At 38.8% G+C, this 9,777-nt stretch overlaps 1 long non-coding RNA gene across 1 annotated transcript in view; it reads left to right on the top strand.

Annotated features, from left to right (window-relative positions):
* Positions 1 to 36: 36 nt before the first annotated feature.
* Positions 37 to 9,777, top strand: part of LOC104870159 — a 51,100-nt gene continuing 41,359 nt past the window's right edge. Inside the window, exons 1-2 of the long non-coding RNA XR_782454.3 lie at positions 37 to 156; positions 333 to 458. This is a non-coding gene — a long non-coding RNA (uncharacterized LOC104870159). The remainder of the gene's footprint in view (positions 157 to 332; positions 459 to 9,777) is intronic.

The raw sequence follows: 9,777 nt of genomic DNA, 5'->3' as shown, positions 1-9,777 counted from the left end.
CGGCGCGCGCGCGCGCACATCCCTACCTAGCAGCGCGTTGGCCGGCGACCGCGGAGCTTGAACCTGACAGAGCCGGAGTTGAGCCAGCAGGGACGCGCGGAGGGGCGAGAGAGCCCTCAGAGATGTCCGCGCGCCTGCGAACCAACCCTGAGCAAGGTGGACTGAAGCCCGAGTTCTAAGCCCTGATTGCTGAGTTCTAAGATAATTCCGTTTGGGGAGAGCATTTTCTCATTCCTAAACCTGGTTTCTAAATTTCCATCCTTAATTCCCAGTAACCTTGAAGGATGTGGCCTCAAAGTGGGCTTTTTCACCACTCTTCTTTGTCCTTACAGGGTGTCTGTGTTTGTGAAGCGCTCCCTCACTGATTTCTTCTGTGGGACCCTAGTTGAAAAGGGAAATAACCTGCGGGGAAAGAAGGACAAAGTGCTGAGCACTGCTGGACATCATATGAAGAGAAGGTACCCTTGTTGCAGCTTTTTATCCTTTGGGATAATACCTGTTGAAATACTAACCAGGTAGAAATTAAAAGAAATCAGCTCTTCTCCACAAGTATTGTCCTGATCCTTGAACTGTATCCTCCTTCCTAGATCCTGCAGCCAGAAATGACCTATACATTTCCCCAAACTCCTTAGCATTATGTCTGTAGATCTGTGGCATATATATATATATATATATTCAAATTTAGGTATATTATACCCTGAGAACATGCTTCATGCATGTTTATTCTTCCACAACGGATTGTGCCTGACTCGTAGGAAGTAGTCAAAAAATGTGATTACAAAAATAAGTAAATACGGTGCAGCAAGAGTTAAGTGTGTCTGGTTATCTAGGTCTAGAATGACATTTTTAGTTTAAATTTTCCCTTCTATCTCACTTCAGTTACCCTGCCTTCCCCACCCATATCCAAAAGCTACTCTGAGAAATGTGACTTTTTTTCTAAGTGTCCTCTACCTCAAATTTCTACACACACACACACACACACACACCTTTTTTTAATCTTAATATCTACTCTTAATATCTGTAGATGCTGGGATATATCAAGAATGTTCAAGTATCTCTTTTGTGTCTCCCCTACCTGCTAGGTGCCAGAAGGTCCTTTATTGAGCTTTATATCCCAAGAGCCTTTCTAGCCCTGGGCCTGACTCAGTGAATGATGTAAATTTTGATAACATCTAATGAAGTTAGGATTAGAATAACAAAAATCATCTCTTGACTTCCTGAGACATTCAGGATCTACTAATACATATGCAACATATAGGTACTGAGATTCTAATAAGTACTAGTAAAGTTACACTGGGCACCATGAGGAAGTCAACAGATGAAAAAGGCATCTGATATCTTCTAACTGAGACAAAGTATTTTGTTTTTTTAAGACAGTGTCTCACTATGTAGTTGAGACTGACCTGGAACTCATTATGTAGTCCAGGAATACACACAGCGATTCTCCTGCCTCAGCCTCCTGAGTGCTGGGATTACAGGCATACGCCACCATGCCCATCTGAAATAAAGTGTTTTGATAAAAGGACAATGCTGTCATAATTATCAGCATTCAATAAAAAACTAACCAAAAAATAAGGGAATTGTTTAATTATGAAAAGTTAAAAAGTCCAAAAACAGTTTAATGTTCCCCAAATTCAATTCTATATGCCTTTGAAAACAGTAGTGGCTACTGATGATTATTAAAGGTTGGTTCTTCCGTTTAAGTGAGGTGTGACACTAAGTCATTTACGGTAGGATCGATTCATTTACCAGCTTGCTAATAGGAAAGAAAATTTCTGTCTCATGGCCACATATTGCACCTCTAATTACCAATTGTTCTATTTAGAACTTTGAGGGAATCTAGACAAGACACAGTGAAGATGGAAGAGTATGATGACACAAACCTGTATCCCAATACTCTAGGAGGCTGAGGCAGAAGGATTGCAAGCTCAAGCCCAGCGTAGGCAATTTAGCAACTCAATGAAAACCTATCTCAAAATAAAAAATAAAAAGGACTGGGTTTGTAGCTCAATGTGAAGGCTATGGGTTCATTCCCCAGTAGTGGGAGGGAAAAAAGACACACTGAAGATGACTTGGAACAACTCATTCTCATTACAGGGAAAACAATTCTAAGCACATGCCAAAGATTTAATAAAAAAGCACTCTTCATATAATGTATGCTATCACTTCTCTCTCTATTATGGCTTCCTAAGCATATTCTAGCAGCCCAGGTCCACAAAATGACTAAAGCTTTCATTTTGGGGGAAAGTGTTAACACTAACTATGACTTACAACATGACAGAAAGTCATGGCCTAAATCTAGAACTAAATCACAAATACATTTTGTTTGACCTATGCACTTAAAAAAAAAGACAAAAGCTAAAAATGAAGCTATTTCATAGGCATTTTGGATTTCTCTTTTAAAAAACAGATTTGGTGATTATGGGCTCACATTCTCACATGACAACAATCAGCTACAGGACGTGCATTTTGATTTATCTCTACATTCCCTATCATTGTTTACACTGTTTTGTTTTCCTCAGTCAGGACTTCAACTCCTTTTTATTTTATTTATTTTTATTTTGGAGACAGGGTCTCACTGTGTAGTTCAGGGCAGCCTTGACTTCACTGTGTAGTCCAGGCTGGCCTTGAACCTGTGGCAATCCTCCTGCCTCTGCAACTTCCAGATTATAATGTCATAATATCAAAAATCTATAAACAAATAATCATAAGAACTGTTAATTTGAAGAGTTTTATTTGAGGTAGTGGCATAGAATATATTAGTTTTATAATAGGTATTACTGGTTGGTCACTCAGAATGCATTTCTACTTCTCTGCAACTGTAGTCAGCCAGGGACTTCAGTACCATGAAACATCAACTCCATTGCCTCTCGTCAGTGTTCACAGATAGGCACCTACGTGGGTCTAAATTGGTCCAGTCATGGAAAACGAGATCTTATGTTTGTTGGAAAATGAAAAGTGTTCTCTTTCTTACTGTGGCTGTAGTGATGGGAGAATGTGAGTCCTATAGTTACTGCAGCCATTTTGCTGCCATTAGGAAAGGCAGCCTGAGGTGAAGCTGACTCGTGATGAAAGAGTTCAAACCCGTCTGAAGCCTTTCACTGGATATAGTAACTTCTGTGAGCCAACAAATGTTATTAGCTGTCTAGGAGAGCTTAACTTTTTGTTATTTGAAGCCAAAGGTAAATTTTTCTATGCTATAGAAATTTTTCTATGCTATGGTTGTATTATACAAATCTTACCAGTATATATTTCCAATGGGGTAAAGAGGTAACAACGTATTTAGTAAGATTTTAGGATATTAAAGAGTCTGGAAAGGAATTTGACCAACCCCCCCCCAAAAAAAACCTTCCCTGGATATATTACCTGAGGTCTGAGAATCCATCACTACACCTCTCGTTTTTACTAAAATTTGTATTCTATGCCCTATTTAAATTGACTTTCCCTGAAAAGAGTCCTTCATAACTCTAATTCATAATCTTATATAAACAAGCTTATCTGCAGTTTCTGAGTCATTTTTTTGATAATGGGGAATATTGGAAGAAGCAACTCCGGCTACGTGAAGAAAGAGGAAATCACGCAGGAGCAAAAAAATGTAATAGAAGTGAGCCTGGAGATAGAGAAGAAAAGCTTTCCTATTTCAGTTTTATATAGGATTGAAGTTCAGAGTACTCTGTTCAAATCATACTAAATTTGTGTGATAAACCAAGCCTATATTACAAGCAACCATCGATTTTCATTTATTTTATTTTTGTACTTGGACTTCACACCAAGGTATAGCCCTTTCTTATTTTGATACAGGGTCTCAGTAAGTTCCCAGGATAGGTTTAAATTTGGAATCCTCCTGTCTTAGGCCTGCCAGAGTGCTGGGATTGCAGGTTTGTGCAACCATGCCCTGTTACAACCTCCCTCGTAAGACCAAAGAAGAACACACTGAAACTATAAAACGTATACAGTAGTATGAGCCCTCATGTGCCAGTCACCCAGCCTGAACAACTGTCAGCATGCAGCTGTGCTTCAGTATGTAGCTGTAAAAGATAAGAATTCTTTTATTGCAATCAATAAAATCAATAATGTAGGGTACTCTATTAGACAGATAACAAAGTTCCGGTCAAAAAATAAATTGTGTGAATTATATGGAAAGGAGGAGGTGTTAGATTTGCTTGGTGGTTAACTTTGTTCATTTCTTTTTAATGGCTTCGTGTTATATAATTGATATACACAATAAACTATATATATTTGAAGTGTAAAATATGACAGGTTTTGACTGTGTATGAACCTGTGAAACCATCACCACAGTCAAAATAATGAACATATCCATCACCCCCAGAAGTTTCCTTGTGCCCCTTTTTCTACTCTGCCCCATCTCCCACATCCTCTGGCAGCCACTGGATCTGCTGTTGCTATAGAGTAGTTTTTACTTTCTGAAGTTTTCCATAGTAAATGGAATCATACTGTTTGTATTCTTTTTTGCATTGCTTTTTCCACTCAACATAATTATCATGCTTATTATCACTATTTTGAGATTCACCCATGCTGTTGCATTTGTTAGTAATCTGTTGCTTTTTAGTCTTTCAGTCTCACCTCGTGTCCAGTTCCAGTATTCACATAAGTCACTGGGCTTCAGCAAATAATTACCTTCAGCTCCCTCTAATGCTCAGCTTTTCTGTTTTTCTTTGTCCAGAGCTTAAGAATTTCCCTTTCTTGCTTTCAAGACTGGCAATATTTTTTTCAATTTTTAAAATGATCCAGCATTTTATATTTTTTAGAAGATAGGGAGTCTTCCCTTATCAACCTATGTTGCCATGATTGATCTGAATTAATGTTTTTTTGTTTGTTTTTGTTTTTGTTTTTGTTTTGTCTTGTTTTGGTTTGGTTCTGGGGATCGAACTCAGACCCTTGCACTTGTGAGGCAGGCGGCGGAACCACTGAGCCAAATCCCTGGCCCTGAATTAATCTTTTGACAGTGTGAAGAAACTATTGAAAAGGAACTCTGTCCTTTGTAACAACATAAAGAAATTCCACAAAGAAAAGTTGCCTCTGTGGATGTGGCATCAGCCATTTTTTGCAGAGTTCTTCCTCCCTAATGGTTTCCCTGTATCAATCTGTACACACACAGCTTTGGCAATAAACTCCAAATTCTCTTCAAGTTCTTACCACAGGCCCCCAAAATTCTAGGTTTTAGACATATAAAAAATATTCCTTAAATACATATGTTTTTCAGAAAAGCAACTTCAAAAGTTACTTGGTAAAGGGAGGAAAATGACCACTTTCCTCTTCTGAGTCAAGGGAAATCCACATCCTCTTTACTATTCCTTGACCTTCCTTCCAAGACCTTTTTTTTAAGTCCCTTTTCCCTTTGCCACATAAAAAATAAGCTGCAAATCTGAAAAAAGAATTAGTCTTTTTTTGGTTGTAAATGACAGAAATGTTCTCTTCATATGGGAAGCAAATGTCCACAGAAAATTAAATTCATAATACAATTAAGGATCAAATAATTCTAATTTTTTAGTGATCAGTGTTAAAGCTATCCATTTTATTAGAAGAAATATACTTAAGTCTCTATGCCTGAGACGCCTAACTGCTTGCCTCAACATCCATTTCCTCCTTCCACGTTAATAAGACAACCCCAAATTTATTCAGGATTAAAAGGTGCTCGAGCCAGGAGTGGTGGCTCATGCCTGTAATCCCAGCACTCGGGAGGCTGAGACAGGAGGATCACTGTGAGTTGAAGACCAGCCTGGGCTACACAGTGAGTTCCAGGTCAGTCTCAAAAAACCAAAAAATACCAAATAGTTTCCCTGGTGTGAATAATCTGCAATGATACATAAGAGCCTAATAAGATTACTGACATTTAGAAATGGGAAGAAAGGAGCTAAAGGTGTAGGGAAGGTGGGATGGGTAGGGGAAGGGTAATAAGGGAAAAGAAAAAAATGTGAGAGAATGAAAAGATGAAAATAAAGTGTTTGTAGGTGGGGAGGGGAGGAGGGGGTGAAGGGAGGGCAGGGGTAAGGGGAAAAAATGAGAATCAAGACTTGTCATGTACAGGTACAAGATCCCAACAATGAATGTAATTGTACTGTATCCCTAAAATGTACCAATAAACTCAATTAAAGCTGAAAAAAAACAAAACAAAACAAAAAAAAGTGCTCAGTTAAAAGACTATATAATTCTGCCGGGGATTTAGCTCAACGGTTCGGGGTGGCCTGTCTCGCAAACGCAAGGACCCAAGTTTGATCCCCGGTACCAAAAAAAAAAAAAAAGACTATAATTCTTGGCCTGCCTTGGAGTAATGTATTATAGCAAATAAGAAATACTGTAACTAGGAAACCCTAAAGGAACTGGGCTTTCTTTTTCTCTCCCTTTCTTCCCTTCTAGTACATAGAACAGAGATGTGATGATTGAATGTAATGCTCATTCTCTGAAGTAACCAGAGGACAGTGGTCACCCTAGAAGTGGTGAATGGTAAACTAAAGGGAGTTCAGGTCCCTCATGACTTTGTGGTACCTCTATCCCAGCTGAAGTGTTAACTTTTAAACTCTGTAGGGGCCAGGAATTTAGCTCAGTCGTGCTGCTGCCTGCCTTGCAAGCACAAGGTCCCAAGTTTGATCCCTGTACCAAAAAACAAACAAACAAACTTACTCTATAGAAAATGAAACTTTACATATTTAATAATTATTTATTGTTTGGGATTTTAATTATAACCAATACACTTACCTTTAAAAATTATGATCATGTTCTTTTATAAATGATTTATATGATTTCTAAAATAAAAAATTAGTGTGATAATATAATTCCTTTAAAATTGCTATTGTTCATTTGAATCCATCATATCTGGAAGCATAAATAATATAGGACATTTGGACAATAATTCCAATACTTATTTTGTCTTCATAAGTCATGACTAAAAGTCTTTTTTAAGTCTCTTTTTGGTCTGATAATCCTTTTACTAAGAGTACACTGCATTTTTCCCTGCCTTAGGAAGATTGAAATTTTTCAGTCAAATTTTTAACTTATTTCTTACGTAAAGTTTCAGTATTCTATAATTCATTTATTTCAGGATTCTACTGCAGTGCATGGTGAGTAAAACTAATACAGGAATTGTAAATTGTTTTATTTTAAAAATTCGGACTTGCAATACTTCTTTCCCTCCTAAGATTTGTAAGTGCAAAGGTTCTGACTCACTGCACAATGGAAAATTTGTGTATTCACTGCATTAAGCCGGTGTGACTTGTGAGAGAGTCAAAATATCATTTTTCTCTTGTAATTAACTCAGCAGGTGAATTTTTTCCCCTGCCACTGAGGTGAAACTTTAAGCACCTCTCATGACTTTTCTACTTACTTGTAGAAAATAGAAAGCCTTACATTTTAAAAATCACAATTCAGCTTCTATTTTCTATTTATAAAGAAAAGTGTTAGCAAAGAGTAAAGTGGTCAGCTTTTTCTCTCTTTTCTGCTAAGTTCATCCCCACTCAGTGGCTGCTATTAGTGACTCTGGGTTGGAGGGCAGAGAGGGAAAAGGAGAAGAGAAAAATCTTAATGGCTCTAGCTGTAGTAATATGGCTTCAGCTCTCTGGGACAGACAGTTTCAAGCTGATTCTTTTTCTTGTGGGAACTTCTGTGATTTCCTCAGAGACTCACATGCTTGGCTACTCAAACCCAAACTCATCCACCTGCTGTGATACAATTCATATACAGTGAACCCTTGACTTCCGAACTTGATCAGCTCCCGAGGGCTGGCTGTAACTAAGTCAGTACAGCTGAGATCTGGATGTTTACCTGGGTACATGCTATAACAAGAGACAGATGAACCTTCCACTAACCTGATTAGCCCAAGTTGTTCATATTTGAGGCCAGTCGTAACTTGAGGGTCCAGTGTATTTTATTCCTTTTGCTGCCACTTCCTCATTACTCTGTGTTGTTGTTATTGTGTTGTTTTCTGTCATGGGGATTGAACCTGGGCCTTGAACATGCTAGACAAGCTCTTTACCACTGAGCTATATCCCCAATCCATTTTATTTTTATGTTTAGATGGGGTCTCACACTAAGTTGCCCAGGCTGGCCCTGGAATTGTGATCCTCTCGCCTCAGTAGGTGGAAGTAGCCACTGAGTAGCTGAGACTACAGACATGCACCACCATGCCAGGCCACCCTCAGTTGGTTTGGTTTGGTATTTAGGTTTGATTTAGTTTGTTTGTTTGTTCCACAGCACCAGGAATTGAACCAAGGTCCTTTCCTTTTTCTTTTTCTTCTCTTTTTTTTTTCTTCCCCCCCTGAAAGAAAGGCTTGCTAAGTTGCTAAATTGCTCAGAATGGGTTCAAAATTTCAACCCTCTGGCTCAAGCTTCAGGAGTGCTGGGGCTGGAGGCATGTGCCACCAGGCCTGACCCCTCCTTAATTGTATTTTGGAAATCCACACCGTATTGGTCTTTGCAGCCCAATCACATCTCAGGCGGATTTCTTGGGCAGGAATGAGTAAGAGCTGCAGAATGGCTCTTTCTAACCCGCGTGGCCCACATTTGGTCCATGGGAGGTGCTGTCTTGTGCATCTTTCATCCTGACAGACTCTGAAGGAGCTGGCTGTTCGCAATGCACCTAAGTGTATCCTCTCCAATAACAAAGAGACTGCCAGGAATCTCTTTGTGACCCTATAAATTCTCCCAGGGGAAATCAGACCACTTTCTGCCCCATTCTTCCTACTAGTTCTTTGAACAGTTCTGTCAGAAAACCCACTCAGTCAGCCTAAGGTAAAGGGGAAAACACCTGCTTTTCACTCTAGAGCGAAGGGCATAGAATGCACAGCAAGCTTTCTCTAAAGAACACCTTGTCACAAATGCACTTTCAGTTTCCACTGTCTGACCTTTGAGGTTCTTAAGAACCACCTACCAGTGGAAACTTGTTTTTAAATTTCTGCCTGTTGGTCAGACATTTCACTCTGAATACCACACCTGTTACACTGCAGCACTTAGGCCAAAATTTCCTATGAAACTTCTGTTACATTTCTTATAGCTTTAGGATACAGAGACGAGCTTCTCAGAGACATGTTTCATCAAAAGAAGATTAGCACGGTTTCCCAATAAATTATGTTTTAAAATTAGTAACCTAACAAAGGATGGTAATACACATCTGTAATCCTGGCTACTCAGAATGCTGAGGCAGGAAGAGTGCAAGTTTGAGGCCAGCCTGGGCAATTTAGCAAAATCCTATCTCAAAAATATACGTAAGACTGAAGATACAGCTCAGTAACAGAGTAAGTGTAAGGCTCGGAGTCTCCAGTACTGCTCAAAAAAATTAGAACCATGCTGGGCATGGTGGGGCACGCCTGTAATCCCAGCACTTAGGAGGCTGAGGCAGGAGGATTGCTGTGAGTTCAAAACCAGCCTACATAGTGAGACCCTGTCTCAAAAAAAACAAAAAAAAAATTAGAACCATTAGAATAAATAACACAAGCTGATCATAATAACCACAAAGTAATCACTAATATACAAAGTAAAATTTGTTGTTTGTCTCTCTGACCCATAAATTTTATCAACAGTTTAAGTCCTACATCCTCTTTCCTACTCCACCAGGGATTCTTTCAAACCTAAGAAACTCTCCTCTAACAAATCTTGAATTCTTCTCAAAGTGAAAAACATCTTTCAGAATGTATTTGACTACTTTCTGTAACACAAAACACTTCTTCAAAAACCAGATACAGATATATGTGTCACTGCTTCAATGTATAGAATAATTGCAATAATGATTTTACACAGCTTTGTTACTGAGTGTGTGTGTGTGTG

This window comes from Fukomys damarensis, unplaced genomic scaffold (genome assembly GCF_012274545.1).
Source record: "Fukomys damarensis isolate Sample0158 unplaced genomic scaffold, DMR_v1.0_HiC HiC_scaffold_11, whole genome shotgun sequence".
In the NCBI taxonomy this organism is placed as follows: Eukaryota; Metazoa; Chordata; class Mammalia; order Rodentia; family Bathyergidae; genus Fukomys; species Fukomys damarensis.
This window is presented reverse-complemented; position numbering and strand designations above follow the sequence as displayed.